The sequence below is a fragment of the Notolepis coatsorum genome (genome assembly GCF_963971535.1).
Source record: "Notolepis coatsorum genome assembly, chromosome: 5".
Classification (NCBI taxonomy): Eukaryota; Metazoa; Chordata; class Actinopteri; order Aulopiformes; family Paralepididae; genus Notolepis; species Notolepis coatsorum.
Genome location: NC_140169.1, coordinates 75,588,265 through 75,606,873, shown reverse-complemented (window position 1 = coordinate 75,606,873; position 18,609 = coordinate 75,588,265). Strand labels below are relative to the sequence as shown.

General features: G+C 44.2%; 1 protein-coding gene and 2 long non-coding RNA genes across 3 annotated transcripts in view; 1 reads left to right on the top strand and 2 right to left on the bottom strand.

The window, feature by feature from the left end:
* cfap65 (cilia and flagella associated protein 65) overlaps positions 1-18,609 on the top strand; it is a gene marked incomplete at both ends in the record, with an annotated part of 148,953 nt that overhangs the window by 31,945 nt on the left and 98,399 nt on the right. The window lies entirely within an intron of this gene.
* LOC311228020 lies at positions 1,330-4,629 on the bottom strand. Its single transcript, XR_014619658.1, has 2 exons — positions 4,539-4,629; positions 1,330-2,256 (listed from the first exon to the last, which is right to left on the bottom strand). It is a non-coding gene; the product is annotated as an uncharacterized lncRNA (long non-coding RNA).
* On the bottom strand, positions 5,784-6,543 carry LOC311228019. The gene is made up of 3 exons (XR_014619657.1): positions 6,482-6,543; positions 6,195-6,319; positions 5,784-6,059 (listed from the first exon to the last, which is right to left on the bottom strand). It is a non-coding gene; the product is annotated as an uncharacterized lncRNA (long non-coding RNA).

Genomic DNA, 18,609 nt, shown 5'->3' with positions numbered 1-18,609 from the left:
GCGATGTCTTGCAGATAATACAACTACAAGTATAATTATATAATATATATATTTTATTAAAAAGAAATTATAATATATTAACACTTTGAGTGTCACGGACGCGTTTTGTCGTTAGTTCATGCCGCCAGTTGAATGCCAGCAACGCTATATAGCATTTGTTTGTCGTATTTTTTTTTATTAGCGATTTGAATCCATATTTCATCAATCGAGCCTCACGCTAGTGCTGCAGACTCTCTCTGAGCTCCATTGGGAAAATACCGCCTCCTATCGTCTCCCTGTGTAACTGCACCCCATTAGATTAGACTGATGGGGGGGGGTCCAGCCTCCTCATTTTACTTTTCCGTGGAGGCATCTGAAGAGACCCAAGTGATCGCCGAGCCGGAAAACGCGTGGAATACATATTTACAGTACCCAACGCTGAATCAATAAACGTGATCGATATTTGAGGTAAGCAATTTATTTTACCAGTCTTGGGGTAATCGGATCTGTTTTGACCTATATATCAGCGTGTGCCTCATGTGTCCCAGGTGGCCAAAAAGTTCCGGCCCATTAATGGCCTGTATCCGGCAGGCCGGAAGAAATTAGTCGGCCCAAGTCCGGCTGCCAGAGTCGGCCAAGTAGGCGGCAATGACTGACTGGCCGATTCCGGCCCGAGTACACTGGGCCAGGTCCGGGGTTGCCGGAAGCGGTGAACGTCCGGATCGGCCGAGTAGGCGGCAATGACTGACTGGCCGATTCCGGCCCGAGTACACTGGGCCATGTCCGGGGTTGCCGGAAGCGGTGAACGTCGGGTTGCCTAAAGCAGCCCAGATGCGACCCACACACACTGGGCCAGGTTTGGTTGCCCGAAGCCTAGCCGACACTGCCAATGCAATGGTACTACACAGTAAATTCCGCAGAGTACATTTGACTCAAACTGAGTACATTTGATTCAAACTGAGTAAAGAAATTTTACTCAGTTTGAGTGAAATGTACTCAGTTTGAGTCAAATTTACTTTGCGGAATTTACTGTGTACCCAGTATTCTGCCAGAGCTACTCCACTATCTGCCTATGACCATACATTACCGGAAATACAGTAGGAAATGGTTGATTAGTAATACAATGCCACATATTTAAGGACCCTTCCCTTTACCAATGGAGTATTGGCATGTCCCGCATTGAACAATTCAGAAGTTTACATGCTGTCTCCTACCTCACTGAAATATATTCTCAGTGTATGTGCACATTGTACACAATATACACCATTCTGCAGTGAAGCTCAAATATCAAGTAAAGTAACAATTACCCCCATACATGCTACTTTTTCCAGTTAAAAATGACAACTTGAATAGATATTTAAACATTTATTAACAAAAAAATATCACATCCTCCTCTCTGAACCCAACGACAAAGCCTCCAATGAAATTAACCCATTGTTCCCCTGCAACAGCTTCTCCCACAGGGGATCTTTGATTAAACACCTGCTATCAGAAGAATATAGACAGTCAGAAAAAAAGTTCAATTTACTACTTAAGTACATTTAAAAGTAGAAACTTTGACTTTTACTCAAGTGTGTACTTTCACTTAAACTTTCATGTTAGTCTAGCTTAGCAACATTTTTTAGGAGAATTAATACAAAAACGAGTGATATGGCCGTTCAGTTGTAAATGAAAGCCTGCATTTAGTAAGACGTTGTTTATAAATGTCTTTTGGTTTAGTTATGAATGAATGACAGCATCTCTATAGCACAGCTCTATTACTAGGACATAAAGTGCTTTGGAATGACTGTATACATCATTCACAACGGGTGGCCCCAGCAGGAATCAAACTCCTAACCGTGACAGTGTTAGTGCCATGCTCGGAGTGCCAAGCACAAGACCCCAATGTTATGCGGGGCTCTGCTCATAGGCGGGCGGCTCGTGGCGTGGCTCGTAGTCCTGGTTGTAGAAGCAACCGTCGCCCTCCATGGAGACCCCCCTCCTCCCGCGTCACCCCAGCGAGGTGGCGGGTGGCGACCCTGACGAGGTGAGCCATGGTGGGGTGGCGGGGGGCCGGCAGGGGGAGGCCCCTGGGGGGGGCTCCGGAGAAAAGCGCCAGGGGGCCGGGCCGGGAGGCGCCCCTGGGGCACCCCGGGAGGCGTGGGCATAGCCTTACGGACCACGGGGGAATAGGTGACGTGGGGGCGTAGCGTGGCGGGGGTCTGGGGGAGCTGTCGCCGGCCCCGGCGAGGCGTGCTGGTCCCCGACGTGGAGGGGATGGGACTTCCACTCACTGCCCTACACGAAAAGTGAAAAAGGCAAATAAAAAGAACGAACCACAAATTCAACGACAGAAGAGAAGAGGATGAGATAGAGAGAGAGGAGAGAGAGAGAAGAGAGAGAGAAGAGAGAGAAGGAAAGCAAGATAACAAAATACAACAAGAGCCAGTATGGAAGCAAATGAGTGACAGAAGTATTTGAATTTGATCAGACACCGAATTTATAGCATTGAAAATAATTACTTTGAAAACATGTATCTGAATTGAATTTATAGCATTGAAAATAATTACTTTGAAAACATGTATCTGAATTTTTTCAGACACCAAATTTAAAGCATTGAAAATAATTACTTTGAAAACATGTATCTGATTTTTGAATTTTATCAGACACCGAATTTATAGCATTGAAAATAATTACTTTGAAAACATGTATCTGAATTTTTTCAGACACCGAATTTATAGCATTGAAAATAATTACTTTGAAAACATGTATCTGAATTTTTTCAGACACCGAATTTATAGCATTGAAAATAATTACTTTGAAAAATGTATCTGAATTTTTTCAGACACCGAATTTATAGCATTGAAAATAATTACTTTGAAAATCATGTATCTGAATTTTTTTGCTCTGAATTTACCTATGTGAAATAAAAATTCAATGTAAAAAATTCGAATGTATAATAAAATTCAATGTAAAAAAAATTCGATGCATAATTGCGGTGTATAAAATTCGATCAAAAAACCATCATCCGGGCTACCCAGACAGGATAAGCAATCGCGCCTGGATGCAATCGAATTGACTTCTGGCCTATCACTGCACGGCTTTGTCAGTCATGTGATCACACCAACCCGGGAGAAAGATGGCGGTATATATACATACGTTGGGGGGAGAATATACATACGGTGGGGAGGAGACTGTACATTAGGAGGGGGTGGGAGAAAATATATACATACGGTGGGGAGGAGACTGTACATTAGGAGGGGGTGGGTGGGAGAGAAATATACATACGGTGGGGAGAGAATATATACATACGGTGGGGAGGAGACTGTATATTAGGAGGGGGTGGGAGAGAAATATACATATGGTGGGGAGAGAATATATACATACGGTGGGGAGGAGACTGTACATTAGGAGGGGGTGGGAGAAAATATATACATACGGTGGGGAGGAGACTGTACATTAGGAGGGGGTGGGTGGGAGAGAAATATACATACGGTGGGGAGAGAATATATACATACGGTGGGGAGGAGACTGTATATTAGGAGGGGGTGGGAGAGAAATATACATATGGTGGGGAGAGAATATATACATACGGTGGGGAGGAGACTGTACATTAGGAGGGGGTGGGAGAGAATATATACATACGGTAGGGAGGAGACTGTACATTACGAGGGGGTGGGAGAGAAATATACATATGGTGGGGAGAGAATATATACATATGGTGGGGAGAGAATATATACATACGGTGGGGAGAGAATATATACATACGGTGGGGAGGAGACTGTACATTACGAGGGGGTGGGAGAGAAATATACATATGGTGGGGAGAGAATATATACATATGGTGGGGAGAGAATATATACATACGGTGGGGAGAGAATATATACATACGGTGGGGAGGAGACTGTACATTAGGAGGGGGTGGGTGGGTGGGAGAGAAATATACATATGGTGGGGAGAGAATATATACATACGGTGGGGAGGAGACTGTCTATTATATGTATATTTCTCTCCCAACCACCCCCTCCTAATGTACAGTCTCCTCCCCACTGTATGTATATATTCTCTCCCCATCATATGTATATATTCTCTCCCCACCGTTCTCTTGGTGTAAAAAGTTTAAGACCAGGGTGAGGCCAGGCTATGGATGGCTTTGAAGGTGAGGAGTAGTGTTTTGAAGTTAATGCGTTCCTTGATCGGGAGCCAGTGGAGGACAGGAGTGATGTGTTCGCGGGACCGGGTGTTAGTGAGGAGGCGGGCAACTGAGTTTTGGACCATCTGCAGTTTATGGAGGGAGCGGGAGGTGATGCCAGTGAGGAGGGAGTTACAGTAGTCCAGGAGGGAAAAGATGAAGGCGTGTATGAGGGATTCAGCAGCAGGGGGTAGAGGCAGTGACGGATTTTGGCAATGTTGCGGAGGTGAAAATATGAAGTTTTGACAATGGAGCGGACATGGGGTCAAATGAGAGGGTGGGGTCGAGGATGACACAGAGGTTGCGGACTAGGGGGGAGGGGGTGATGGTGGAGTCATTGATGGTGAGTGTGATGTAATACAATAATTTATACTGTAGCATTACAAACCATTTGACAGCCAGGTCCTGCACCTCCGTTCTTGTCCTCTAGGAGCCATCGCAGCATGGCCAAGACCTTCCTCATCCAGCATACTGTCCGGGTGTAACTTATTGCCAGCGGAAGAGTGCAAGAATGCTTCCGCATTCGTCACCGCACGCCAGTACGGTAATGCGCCTTTCCTTTCGCCCCGCTCAGACAAATGCATGTAGTACATTGCAACACAACGCAGCATTTCCGCGGCTGTCTTTAACTAGCAGGACGCTAGTGGGCTAGTCGCTAAAATATATAATTGTACCAACACAGATATTAGGCAGTACACACATTGTCCTGCAATACATGTACAGTGAATGCACAGCTACATTTGCCATATATTTCTATCGCTGCTGCGGTCTATAGTGAAATGCAATATTATTATTGTAAAGATTATCATTACAATCGCAGCCTGGAGGCAATGTTACAAGTGTACGAGGGTTGTGTGCAAAGAGCACAGCCTCTCAATTTGCACAACGTGCACAAAATAATAATTGTAATGATCTTTACAATAATAATAATATTTTCACTGTAGACCGCAGCAGCGATAGAAATATATGGCGAATGTAGCTGTGCATTCACTGTACATGTATTGCAGGACAATGTGTGTACTGCCTAATATCTGTGTTGGTACAATTATATATAAAACTATATATATATTTGAGCGACTAGCCCACTAGCGAGGCAACCTCCTGCACCATCGCAGCAGCGCCGAGCGTGGTGATACAAGCGGGCTGCTCTGAGGAAAGGAGCCCCTTCACGCTAGTGGGCTAGTCGCTCAAATATATATCGATTTTATATATAATTGTACCAACACAGATATTAAGCAGTACACACATTGTCCTGCAATACATGTACAGTGAATGCACAGCTACATTCGCCATATATTTCTATCGCTGCTGCGGTCTACAGTGAAATGCAATATTATTATTATTGTAAAGATCATTACAATTATTATTTTGTGCACGTTGTGCAAATTGAGAGGCTGTGCTCTTTGCACACAACCCTCGTACACTTGTAACATTGCCTCTCCTGGCTGCGATTGTAATGATAATCTTTACAATAATAATAATAATATTGCATTTCACTGTAGACCGCAGCAGCGATAGAAATATATGGCGAATGTAGCTGTGCATTCACTGTATGTATTGCAGGACAATGTGTGTACTGCCTAATATCTGTGTTGGTACAATTATATATAAAATAATATATATTTTAGCGACTAGCCCACTAGCGTCCTGCTAGTTAAAGACAGCTGAGGTTGAGTAGTTTCTTCTGATATCACTTTCAAACTCCAAGTGATTCGTTGCAATGTACGCGGAAATGCTGCGTTGTGTTGCAATGTACTACATGCATTTGTCTGAGCGGGGCGAAAGGAAAGGGGCATTACCGTACTGGCGTGCAGTGACGAATGCGGAAGCATTCTTGCACTCTTCCGCTGGCAATAAGCTACACGCATACTGTCCTTCTGAAGCTCTGAAGTCATTAGTGGCCATGAACCTAAAGAGAGAGAGCGAGAATACGTTAGTAGATAGTCTAAGGCCAGTGATTCTCAATATTATTTTGCATATCTAGGACCTCTAATTTAGTCCATGTCATGCACAACTACATACAATATACTGTAGCATTACAAACCATTTGACAGCCAGGTCCAGCACCTCTCCGTTCTTGTCTTCTAGGAGCCATCGCAGCATGGCCAAGACCTTCCTCATCCAGCATACTGTCCTTCTGAAGGTCTGAAGTCATTAGTGGCCATGAACCTAGAGAGAGCGAGAATACGTTAGATCTTGACCGTCTTGGGAGAGAGAGAGATAGAGAAGGCATTACAGGATGACTCTTTGAAAATGATGTCCCAGATTAAAAAGTATATATTATATATACACAGTCACACACACAATAAAAAAAAATTATACATCACTTACGACCACTTGAAGTAGTTGTTCTTGAGCCGTCTTCTGCGTTCATCTCATTGATGAGATCCAGCACTGTAACAGTATATTTGCAACAATGAAATTATATATTTTATTACAACTCTATCAGCTGAGTAACAATATTCATCAAAGTGTTGCGTGTTACAGCGTAGGTTAGTTTATTAGTGCATGACAGTAGGGTTTTACATACTGTAAAAAAACAAACACTTAACAAGTTAATATCTGAGATTTTGAAACACAGTAACATCACTACAATAAACTCAAACCGGTCTACATATAAATCAGAAAATCTGACAGGTTTGTCCAGATTATCTTAATTTGGAGGCCTAACCAAAAGTAAGCATATCTGACTAGGGGCAGGTTGGTGTAGACCGACTAGGGGCATGGTGGTGTAGACTGACTAGGGGCATGGTGGTGTAGACTGACTAGGGGCATGGTGGTGGTGTAGACTGACTAGGGGCATGGTGGTCGTGTAGACTGACTAGGGGCATGGTGGTGTAGACTGACTAGGGGCATGGTGGTGTAGACTGACTAGGCGCAGGTTGCTAGTGTAGACTGACTAGGGGCATGGTGGTGGTGTAGACTGACTAGGGGCATGGTGGTGTAGACTGACTAGGGGCATGGTGGTGGTGTAGACTGACTAGGGGCATGGTGGTGTAGACTGACTAGGGGCATGGTGGTGTAGACTGACTAGGGGCATGGTGGTGTAGACTGACTAGGCGCAGGTTGCTAGTGTAGACTGACTAGGGGCATGGTGGTGGTGTAGACTGACTAGGGGCATGGTGGTGTAGACTGACTAGGGGCATGGTGGTGGTGTAGACTGACTAGGGGCATGGTGGTGTAGACTGACTAGGGGCATGGTGGTGAATAACAAAACAACGATTGTGTGCAGACAATTGAAAATGTTGGGTTCCTTTCCACTTTCTTGAATATAGAAAAAATTAAAATACTTGTTCTAGAACTGTATTTTTTGCACTTGTTTTTAAGTTACTGGGAATACCCTTTCCTTGTTTTTGCTCATTTTAACAGACAAAACACAACATATTCTAGTAATTCTGGTTTACACCTAACCCTTATTATTGATGTTATGATTTCCAAAAATAAAATCTCACCAATCTTTAGTCAAATAGGAGATTTAAGTGTTTATCTGGAATTGTGAGGATAGGTATTCGCGGTAACCTGGGATCAATATGTGAAACGTAATTATCTCCTCAAATAATTGGCCACAAAAGACGAAACTCATTTTGGTTGTTCATTGGGGTGCCAAGATCATGCCCAAAACATATCATGCATCTGCCATGAAAATTAAGCCTTTTATGTTTGTTATCAATTGAAGGTCATGAACTATGTTGACTCATATCCCATACCCGGATTTTCCCTTCAGATTCAGCTAAATTTGAATTCTCTTGAGATAACTCGGGGAGAACTATGGTATTATGTTACATGATGATGATATCCCTACAAAACAACCAAAACATTTTAATTCTCTCTTAAATTGGAGGAGATAGTGAATTGGTATTCCCGGTAACTTAGGTCAACTTTAGAGGTCCGCCATCCCTCATTACATGATGTATTTTTTTTAAGGTGAATTATTTGGCATCTATAACAATCATTCTTGACATGAGAAAAGATTTTAATGTTGTTCGTATAACGTCCTGGGTTATATGGCTTAGAAATGGGGCAGGTTACCAGGAATACATGCGTTACCCATATAGAGAGAGAGAGAGAGAGAGAGAGAGAGAGAGAGAGAGAGAGAGAGAGAGAGAGAGAGAGAGAGAGAGAGAGAGAGGGGGAGAGAGGGCATTACAGGATGACTCTTTGAAATGATGTCCCAGATTAAAAAGTATATATTATATATACATACACAGTCACACACACAATAAAAAAATGTATACATCACTTACGACCACTTGAAGTAGTTGTTCTTGAGCCGTCTTCTGCGTTCATCTCATTGATGAGATCCAGCACTGTAACAGTATTTGCAACAATGAAATTATATATTTTATTACAACTCTATCAGCTGAGTAACAATATTCATCAAAGTGTTGCGTGTTACAGCGTAGGTTAGTTTATTAGTGCATGACAGTAGGGTTAGTAAGCTCCCCAAGCTAACACAAGCTAATACAACACGGACCACAGCTCCCCAAGCTAACAAAAGTTAGCTCTCATAGTCATAACGCTATCAGCTCCGGGTACAGTATAGCAACGTTAGCTAGTCATACCGTTAGCCAGTTAGCAGCTCCGGTAGTTTACCCCGCTGCAGTTTCATAATATCGAGCTAATAACGTTACAGTAGTCACTGAAAACACAGACTAAACAGCACTCATTTATATCAGCGGCACGCATTACTTATAAATAATAAAATATATGTGTTGCACACAATTACCTGAGGAGAAGATGCAACAGTTGCAATGCTCACGACGTGGTCCAGATCTCTTGCGCGCTTCAATTCAAATTTCAAACCGGGATCCCCCACAATGCAACGCATCAGTGTTGCCAGATTTGAGAGTCCGCCTTCATCTGACAGACCTTTGATAATAATGGGCGGTTCGGATATTGTTAATCCGATCTGGCAACCATGCTCGGATCCTTGTTTCTCCGCACAGACTGACCACGGTTTTGATTGATTGATTGAAAACTTTATTAACAGATTGCAGAATGGGTACAATACAGTACAGCTCAATACACACAATTGTTAAGGGGATGCAGACCAGAGAAATACTTTCGTCTTGCATCAGGGTCCCCCATTTTCAATTCATCAGGATATACGGCTATACATTTATGAAAACGTATACATTATAGGTGGGGGGGTGGGTGGAGTGGGGGGGGGGGGGGGTTGGGTAGGTTGGGTAGGGGTGGACACTGGACACTGTACAACTGCACAAGCAACTGTACATATTGACAAAACCATGTTTGGTAATTGACTGTACATTGGGTTGGGTTAGGACATTTACAGGGGCCAGTTTCGAATTGCAGTCTCCCGTAGGTGTTCTTTGAGAGTGGTTTTGAAAGTGGGTAGTGATTCACATTCCTTTACAGCTTTGGGTAGGGCGTTCCACATTGATGTGGCATAATTGCTAAACGTGTTCCTGTTTGAGCCGAATCTGGGTTTAACATGATTTGTGGAGCTCCCTCTATGGTGTTGTGGTCGTGGTATTCACTGACCTTTGGGAAGTATTTTGATATGTACACATATATGGGTACCTTGATCGTGTATAGTGTATCTTGTAGACAGGCCCATTGCAAGTTGCTGCACTCTGTCGTCTAAGCCGTTGTCACATGGGCAGGGGCGAGGTGGGTTCTAGGAGTAAGCTCAAGCATGTAGTCTGACCAGTTTGTTTTGAGATGAAGTGTAGCAGGGTCAAGTCAAGTCAAGTCAAGTCAAGTCAAGAGTTTTAATTGTCACGGCATACAAGTATACAATGAAATGCGGGTGGTCTTGCCCGCAACGATGTGCAATACGTGGTACAACATATAATAGAATCCAATAAAAAAAAAACATTGTGCAATAAACAGGTAACAGGTAACATATTTGTGACATCTCGGTATCTGTACATATTATTTACAGGGCATATAGGACACGGTCAAAGAACACCAGATCCAGGCGTACAACTAGAACCACCAGAACAGTGAATACGAGCAAAGTAACACGACTAACTGGTAACGACAGATACAGATTACAAAACATACAATTAAAAACTAAAAATCTCTAGAAAATCTAGTCAATTTACAAACCAATGAGCTTCTATACAGTAGAAAGGATATGCAGCCAGTATGAGCTTCTAGACAGACAGTAGAAGAGATATGCAGCCAGTATGAGCTTCTAGATAAGACAGTAGAAGAGATATGCAGCCAGTATGAGCTTCTAGATAAGACAGTAGAACAGATATGCAGACAGTATGATCTTCTAGAGACAGTAGAACAGATATGCAGCCAGTATGAGCTTCTAGATACAGTAGAACAGATATGCAGCCAGTATGATCTTCTAGAGACAGTAGAACAGATATGCAGCCAGTATGAGCTTCTAGATACAGTAGAACAGATATGCAGCCAGTATGAGCTTCTAGATAAGACAGTAGAAGAGATATGCAGCCAGATGAGCTTCTAGATAAGACAGTAGAAGAGATATGCAGCCAGTATGAGCTTCTAGATAAGACAGTAGAAGAGATATGCAGCCAGATGAGCTTCTAGATAAGACAGTAGAAGAGATATGCAGCCAGTATGAGCTTCTAGATAAGAAAGAGATATGCAGCCAGTATGAGCTTCTAGATAAGACAGTAGAAGAGATATGCAGCCAGTATGAGCTTCTAGATAGACAGTAGAACAGATATGCAGCCAGTATGAGCTTGTTGCATACTCATGTTAAACAGTTGGCATTAGTGCAGAATTGAACTAAAACTGTCTCATAGGAACGGATTCTGGAATGGCATTTTGAATAAATGACTAAATGACATAAATGAAAGCTCTCATCGACTCCGACAGATTGCTAGTCATTCATAATGGCATCGAAAGAATGTCCAAATGACCTGTGTTGTGTTAGCTTGTGTTAGCTTGGGGAGCTGCAGTCTGTGTTGTGTTAGCTTGTGTTAGCTTGGGGAGCTGCAGTCTGTGTTGTGTTAGCTTGTGTTAGCTTGGGGAGCTGCAGTCTGTGTTGTGTTAGCTTGTGTTAGCTTGGGGAGCTGCAGTCCATGTTGTGTTAGCTTGTGTTAGCTTGGGGAGCTGCAGTCTGTGTTGTGTTAGCTTGTGTTAGCTTGGGGAGCTGCAGTCTGTGTTGTGTTAGCTTCTGTTAGCTTGGGGAGCTGCGGTCCATGTTGTGTTAGCTTGTGTTAGCTTGGGGAGCTGCAGTCTGTGTTGTGTTAGCTTGTGTTAGCTTGGGGAGCTGCAGTCTGTGTTGTGTTAGCTTGTGTTAGCTTGGGGAGCTGCAGTCTGTGTTGTGTTAGCTTGTGTTAGCTTGGGGAGCTGCAGTCCATGTTGTGTTAGCTTGTGTTAGCTTGGGGAGCTGCAGTCTGTGTTGTGTTAGCTTGTGTTAGCTTGGGGAGCTGCAGTCTGTGTTGTGTTAGCTTGTGTTAGCTTGGGGAGCTGCAGTCTGTGTTGTGTTAGCTTGTGTTAGCTTGGGGAGCTGCAGTCTGTGTTGTGTTAGTATTCATTCCATTCTAAACATAACGTTAGTTTACAAAACATGACCTGTCTATATAATGTTGAGGAACAAATTATAAGTGTGTGGGTGTGTGTTTTGGTGAACATTGGACTGCAAACAGAAAATGCATCACAGTTAGACAGTAGCTACTGTTAGCTGTCCTTCCGGATTAGCTTTGAGCTAACTATCTTTCCCGACCCATGTATTCATTCCATTCTAAACATAACGTTAGTTTACAAAACATGACCTGTCTATATAACGTTGAGGAACAAATTATAAGTGTGTGGGTGTGTGTTTTGGTGAACATTGGACTGCAAACAGAAAATGCATCACAGTTAGACAGCAGCTACTGTTAGCTGTCCTTCCGGATTAGCTTTGAGCTAACTATCTTTCCCGACCCGTATTCATTCCATTCTAAACATAACGTTAGTTTACAAAACATGACCTGTCTATATAACGTTGAGGAACAAATTATATAGACGGGTAATGTTTTGAACAACTAACGTTACGTTTAGAATGGAATGCATCGGCAAAGATCCGTTAGCTCAAAGCTATTCCGGCCAGTTTATCAACTTCCTGTCATTTAGAAATATGATTTTATAGTGAAAATCATTACCAAAACGTCCGGAAAAACGGGAGCATTATAGACGGTCATACAAATGTACAAATGCTATAAGGTGGCAAGAAATGCACTATAAACAATACTTTATGCATCGGCAAAGATCCTTAGCTCAAAGCTATTAAGGCAATGCTGGCTAACAAGAGGCTAGCGCAAGAAACGACGCCGCAAACCATTGCCGAGCCAGAGCCGGTTTATCTTTGGCGAGCCCGAGTCGGCTCTGCCCCGGCAACCATTGCCGTGCCAGAGCCGGTTTATCTTTGGTGAGCCCGAGTCGGCTCTGGCACGGCAAGCCGAGCCGGGCCAGAGCCGGTTTATCTTTGGCGAGCCCGAGTCGGCTCTGGCACGGCAAGCCGAGCCGGGCCAGAGCCGGTTTATCTTTGGCGAGCCCGAGTCGGCTCAGCCCCGGCAACCATTGCCGGGCCAGAGCCGGTTTATCTTTGGCGAGCCCGAGTCGGCTCCGCCCCGGCAACCATTGCCGGGCCAGAGCCGGTTTATCTTTGGCGAGCGCGAGTCGGCTCCGCCCCGGCAACCATTGCTGGGCCAGAGCCGGTTTATCTTTGGCGAGCGCGAGTCGGCTCCGCCCCGGCAACCATTGCCGGGCCAGAGCCGGTTTATCTTTGGCGAGCGCGAGTCGGCTCTGCCCCGGCAACCATTACCGCGCCAGATCCGGCTCATCGTTGGCGTGCCGTGCCGGACATATGCCGAGTGTGCCGACCGGTAGCCGGAATTGGGCCGAGTATGCTGGCCACCTGGGGTGTGTGTGTGTGTGTATGTGTGTGTGTGTGCGATCAGGAAATGAGAGAATATATTTTTCAGATCGCTTATCTAGCGTGCATGAGTACACATATACTATCGATAATCTAGCGCTTATTTGAAAATGATTCATAAATAGGCCGGAAAATGACAACGTTTTTTGTGTATGCCAGAATATTCCACTAAATGCCGTTTATCACGGAATCTATATATTTTCCTGAAAAACGAGGGCTTTTCAAAATGAAACAATCCGTTTCGACAATGTTGACTGCAAACAAGTCATTGATAAACGACGGGCAGATTAGACACATAGCCATAATTTAAGACAGAGATTATGCGTTTGTAACGGATATGTACCGCGATAGTGTGACTACGGTAGATAGAAGTAAAACTCACTCCCCTGAGGCATACAGACTGAGCGCTTAGAGAGGATATCCTTTCTTGGCACAGCGGTCTGTGTTGCTGGCCCCGGTGCGGACGACCGGGGTTCGACTCCCACTCAAGGCATGGTCGAAGTGTTTGGCAGGTACAGTGTTGTACCGGCTACACGTTCACAACGCTATCATTCAAGTGGGTGCTGGCATTCAACCACGTTTTACCATGTTAACAAGTGGCAACCAAAGTGTTAAAATAAAATAAAAATAAAACCAAAAACGATCGGTATCGGCAGTGTATCGGCCGATATGGCTCATAGACGATCGGTGATCGTATCGGTGACAAAAAACGTGATCGGGGCATCCCTAGTCATATAAGAGGCTCGCTCTCTCTCTCTCTCTCGCTTACTTGCGTCACGCGTAATGACAGTCTCTCTCTCAGTCTCTCTCTCTCTGTCTATCTCTCTCAATGCAGTGCACGCTTACTTGCGTCACACGCAATGACAGTCTCTCTCAGTGCAGTGCGCGCTTACTTGCGTCGCACGTAATGACAGGTTGTCTCAAGTAGCCAAACTTTACACTACAAAAACGAACTGGATATTTGGTGTGTGATCTTTGGCTGGTGAAAATGCTGAGTGGCTAGTGACTTTGGAAAACCACTAGCCACAGTGGCTGGTGAGCCAAAATGTTAATGTCAAGCCCTGGTCCAATGTTCCATACGTTACCTAAGTATTTAAGTTACTGACATTCTGAGCCATGTTTATAATGTAGTTACATCACAATATTGATGTAATTAATTCAACAAGGTACAGAAGATGTTAGGACGGTCTACCCCTGCCGAGTGGTTTCCGGTGGTTGCCGTATTAACGGTATCAACCAGTTGGGGCACTTGGGTTACACCAGGTTACTCTTCGTCATAGGAAACGGGGAGGGGAGCTGGTGCCGAGGGTTGTGTTCTCAGCTTGAATACGCAGCGCGAATGAGCTCAGAGACCGAGACAGTTTTCAAATGTCCAATCTAAAGAATTTTGTTTGCAATTTCATATCACAATAAGTATTTGAGCACTTTTTTATGATATAATTATGTTTTTCGTTTATTTTCTAGGCAAAGATAATTTTAGAGTTTGATAAATACCTGTAAATGCTTTGCTTTTTCTCCATTCTCCACTTGATATAATTAATCAAATGTCCAATTTAACGAATTTCATTTACTCATAAAATGCTTAAAATGTTAAATATATTATCCTATCCACTATCTGTTCAACTTAATGGAGCAACTTCAGCGGGCAGTTTCTCCCCTCCTCCCCTCTCCTTTAATCAATACATCAATATTAACACTTTGAGTGTTAACACAGTGAACCATATTTCCCCGGGTTGGGGACGTTTTAGAGTTTTTTCACATAAGAATCAAGAAAGAATCAAGAGGTTTATTTGTCACATACATACCAGGGCATACAGTGAAATGCGGGTGGTCATGCCCACATTGATTGTGCAAAATACAATAATAAAATAGGTAAGACACAAGATATGCATGGTAAAAAAATACATGCTAAGTTCCTGAGAAACTGGTTCCTATATACACTACTATACAATATACAATTGACAATTTTAACTCTTTAACTCATTAAAGTATCTAAACTATACTATACAGTACCTCCTTCCTTTAAAGTGACTTTATATTTTTAAAGTGACATTTTGTTTAAAGTGATTGTTTTTGCGGTTGCCGCATGAGTGTTGTCTGTGTGTGCTCATGTGTGAGTGGAGAGTGACTGCAACTTGTTCCTGTTTGCGGACGACTCAGCCCTGCTGGTCTCTGACAAGAACAAGTTACAGGTTGAAAAAGCCCTCAGCTCGGAACTAGGCAAAATCTGCATATGGCTCGCCGACAACAAACTATCATTACACATGGGCAAAACAGAGTCCATTCTCTTCGGTTCAAATAACAAACTCAGCAAGACCGACGGCTTCTCGGTTACAGTGGGTGACAATATTATCACAAGGAAAGATGAAATTACCTACCTGGGTTCCATCCTAGAGGCTAATCTTTCCTGTGACAAAATGGCATCCAATGTAATAAAAAAAGTCAACCAACGAACGCGATTCTTGTACCGGATCTCCTCTCTGGTAAACAAGAATACCCTGAAGACTCTAGCAGGAGCACTCATTCAAGGGTACTACGACTATGCTTGCACCTCATGGTACCAAAGCACCTCAAAGGCACTAAAAAACAAATTACAAACATCTCAAAACAAGCTAGTCAGACTACTACTTGACCTGACTCCTAGAACCCACCTCACCCCTGCCCACTTTGACAACCTAGGATGGCTTAGAGTAGACGACAGAGTACAGCAACTTGCAATGGGCCTGGTCTACAAGATACACTACGCGACCAAGGTACCCATGTACATGTCAAAATACTTCCCAAAGGTCAGTGAATACCACGATCACAACACCAGAGGGAGCTCCACAAATCATGTAAAACCCAGATTCGGCTCAAACAAGGGACTAAACACGTTTCGCAATTATGCCACATCAATGTGGAACGCCCTACCTAAAGCTGTAAAGGAATGTGAATCACTACCCACCTTCAAAAACACTCTCAAAAAACACCTACGTGAGACTGCAATTCGAAACTGGCCCCTACAAATGTCCTAACCTAGTTGTACAGTAATTGACCAAGTAAGGCTTTGTCAATATTCCAATGTACAGTGTAACATGTGTGTGTGTCCCCTTCCCAACCCCCCCCCCCCCCCCCCCCCCCCCCACCTCCAATGTACAGCCCTCACCCAACCCACCCAACCCCACCCCACCCAACCAACCTCCTCCAATGTACAGTTTCTATGCCAAATGTATATACACTCCTTTTCTGGACACTTTTGTATCACAAACAGTACTGTATTTGCAAATCTGATATGTCATAAATGTATAGATGTAGCAGTACTGTCTATCTGTATGTCATGTATGTCATATATGTTATGATGAATTGAAAATGGGGGACCCTGATGTAAACAAGACGAAAGTCTTTCTCTGGTCTGCATCCCCTTAACAATTGTATGTATTGAGCTGTACTGTACTGTACCCATTCTGCAATCTGTTAATACACTTTTCAATCAATCAATCAATCAATCAATCAATCAATCAATCAATCAATCAATCAATCAATCAATCAATCAATCAATCAATCAATCAGTGTTCTGATGGCCTGGGGGGAAAAGCTGAGCCGGAGTCTCTATGTTCTTGCAGCGTGTGACCGTAGGCGCTTGCCTGACCGCAGTAGGTTGAACAGGCTGTTGTTGGGGTGGTGGGGGTCTTTCATAATTCTGCAGGCTCTGGATTTGAACCTCCTGTTATATAAGTCCTGCAGGGGTGGTAGTGCAATACCCGTAGTACGCTCTGCTGAGCGCACCACTCTCTGGTGTGCCTTCCTGTCCTGTGCCGTGCTGTTTCCAAACCAGGCAGTGATGTTTCCAGTCAGAATGCTATCTACAGCCCCGGAATAGAAGGAGTGGAGCATCTTCCCCGATACTCTGAACTTCCTTAGCTGTCTCAGGTGATAGAGGCGCTGCTGTATTCTCCTAAAATCCATGATCAGCTCTTTGGTTTTACCAATGTTCAGGAGTAGGCTATTATCCCGGCACCAGCGTGCCAGTTCATCAACCTCCTCCCGATAGGCCTTCTCGTCATTGTTAGAGATCAGCCCCACCACCACTGTGGCGTCCGCAAACTTCACTATGGAGTTGGAGCTAAACCTGGCCACACAGTCATGTGTGTACAGTGAATACAGCAGGGGGCTCAGAACGCAGCCCTGGGGGGACCCGATACTGATACGTGATTTTCCTGGAGGTATGACCCCCCACCCTGACCGCCTGGGGCCTGTCACTTAGAAAGTCCAAGATCCAGGCGCTCATGGCGGAGCTCAGACCCAGATCGATCAGCTTGTCAACCAGTCTGGTGGGGACTATGGTGTTGAAAGCTGAACTATAGTCAATGAACAGCAATCTCACATAGCCCCCCTTCTGACTGTCAAGGTGAGATAGTGTGTTGTGTAGTACTTGGGAGACCACATCGTCAGTGGACCTGTTTGTCCTATATGCGAACTGCAGTGGGCCCATGTTATTAGGGAGAGAGGCACAGATGTAGTCCTTGACCATCCTCTCAAAGCATTTCATGACCACAGAGGTGAGTGCCACCGGTGCCACCTAACAACCCCCTCCAATGTACAGTAAATTACCGTAAAGTAAATGAGCCGGAGTCTCTATGTTCTTGCAGCGTGTGACCGTAGGCGCTTGCCTGAACAGGCTGTTGTTGGGGTGGTGGGGGTCTTTCATAATTCTGCAGGCTCTGGATTTGAACCTCCTGTTATATAAGTCCTGCAGGGGTGGTAGTGCAATACCCGTAGTACGCTCTGCTGAGCGCACCACTCTCTGGTGTGCCTTCCTGTCCTGTGCCGTGCTGTTTCCAAACCAGGCAGTGATGTTTCCAGTCAGAAAGTGGATCACTACCCACTTTCAAAACCTCTCTCAAGAGACACCTACGGGAGACTGCAATTCAACACTGGCCCCTGTAAATATCCTAACCCAACCCCCTCCAATGTACAGTAATTTACCTAGTATGGTTTTGTCAATAGTCCAATGTACAATTTTGTTTGTTTGTACAGAGTCTCCCCCCCCCCTCAATGTACAGTTTTGCTTGTTTATACAGTGTGCCCCCCCCCCCCCAACCACCTCCAATGTAAATTACCCAGTATGGTTGTCAATATCCCAGTGTACCCAACCCCCCCCACCCAACCTCCTCCAATGTACAGTTTCTACGTCAAATGTATATACTCCCTTTTCTTGACTCCTTCTGTATCACAAACAGTACTGTATTTGCAAATCTGGTATGTCATAAATGTATAGATGTAGCAGTACTGACTATCTGTATGTCATGTATGTCATATATGTCCTGATGAATTGAAAATGGGGGACCCTGATGTAAACAAGACGAAAGTCTTTCTCTGGTCTGCATCCTCTTAACAATTGTGTGTATTGAGCTGTACTGTATTGTACCCATTCTGCAATCTGTTAATAAAGTTTTCAATCAATCAATCAAAACCAAGTATGGTCTTGTCAATATTCCAATGTACAGTTTTGTTTGTACAGTTGTACAGTGTCCCCCACCCACCCCTCATACCCAACCTCCCCCCCACTCCTACCCAACCCCCCCCCCCCCCCCCCACCCAACCACCTCCAATG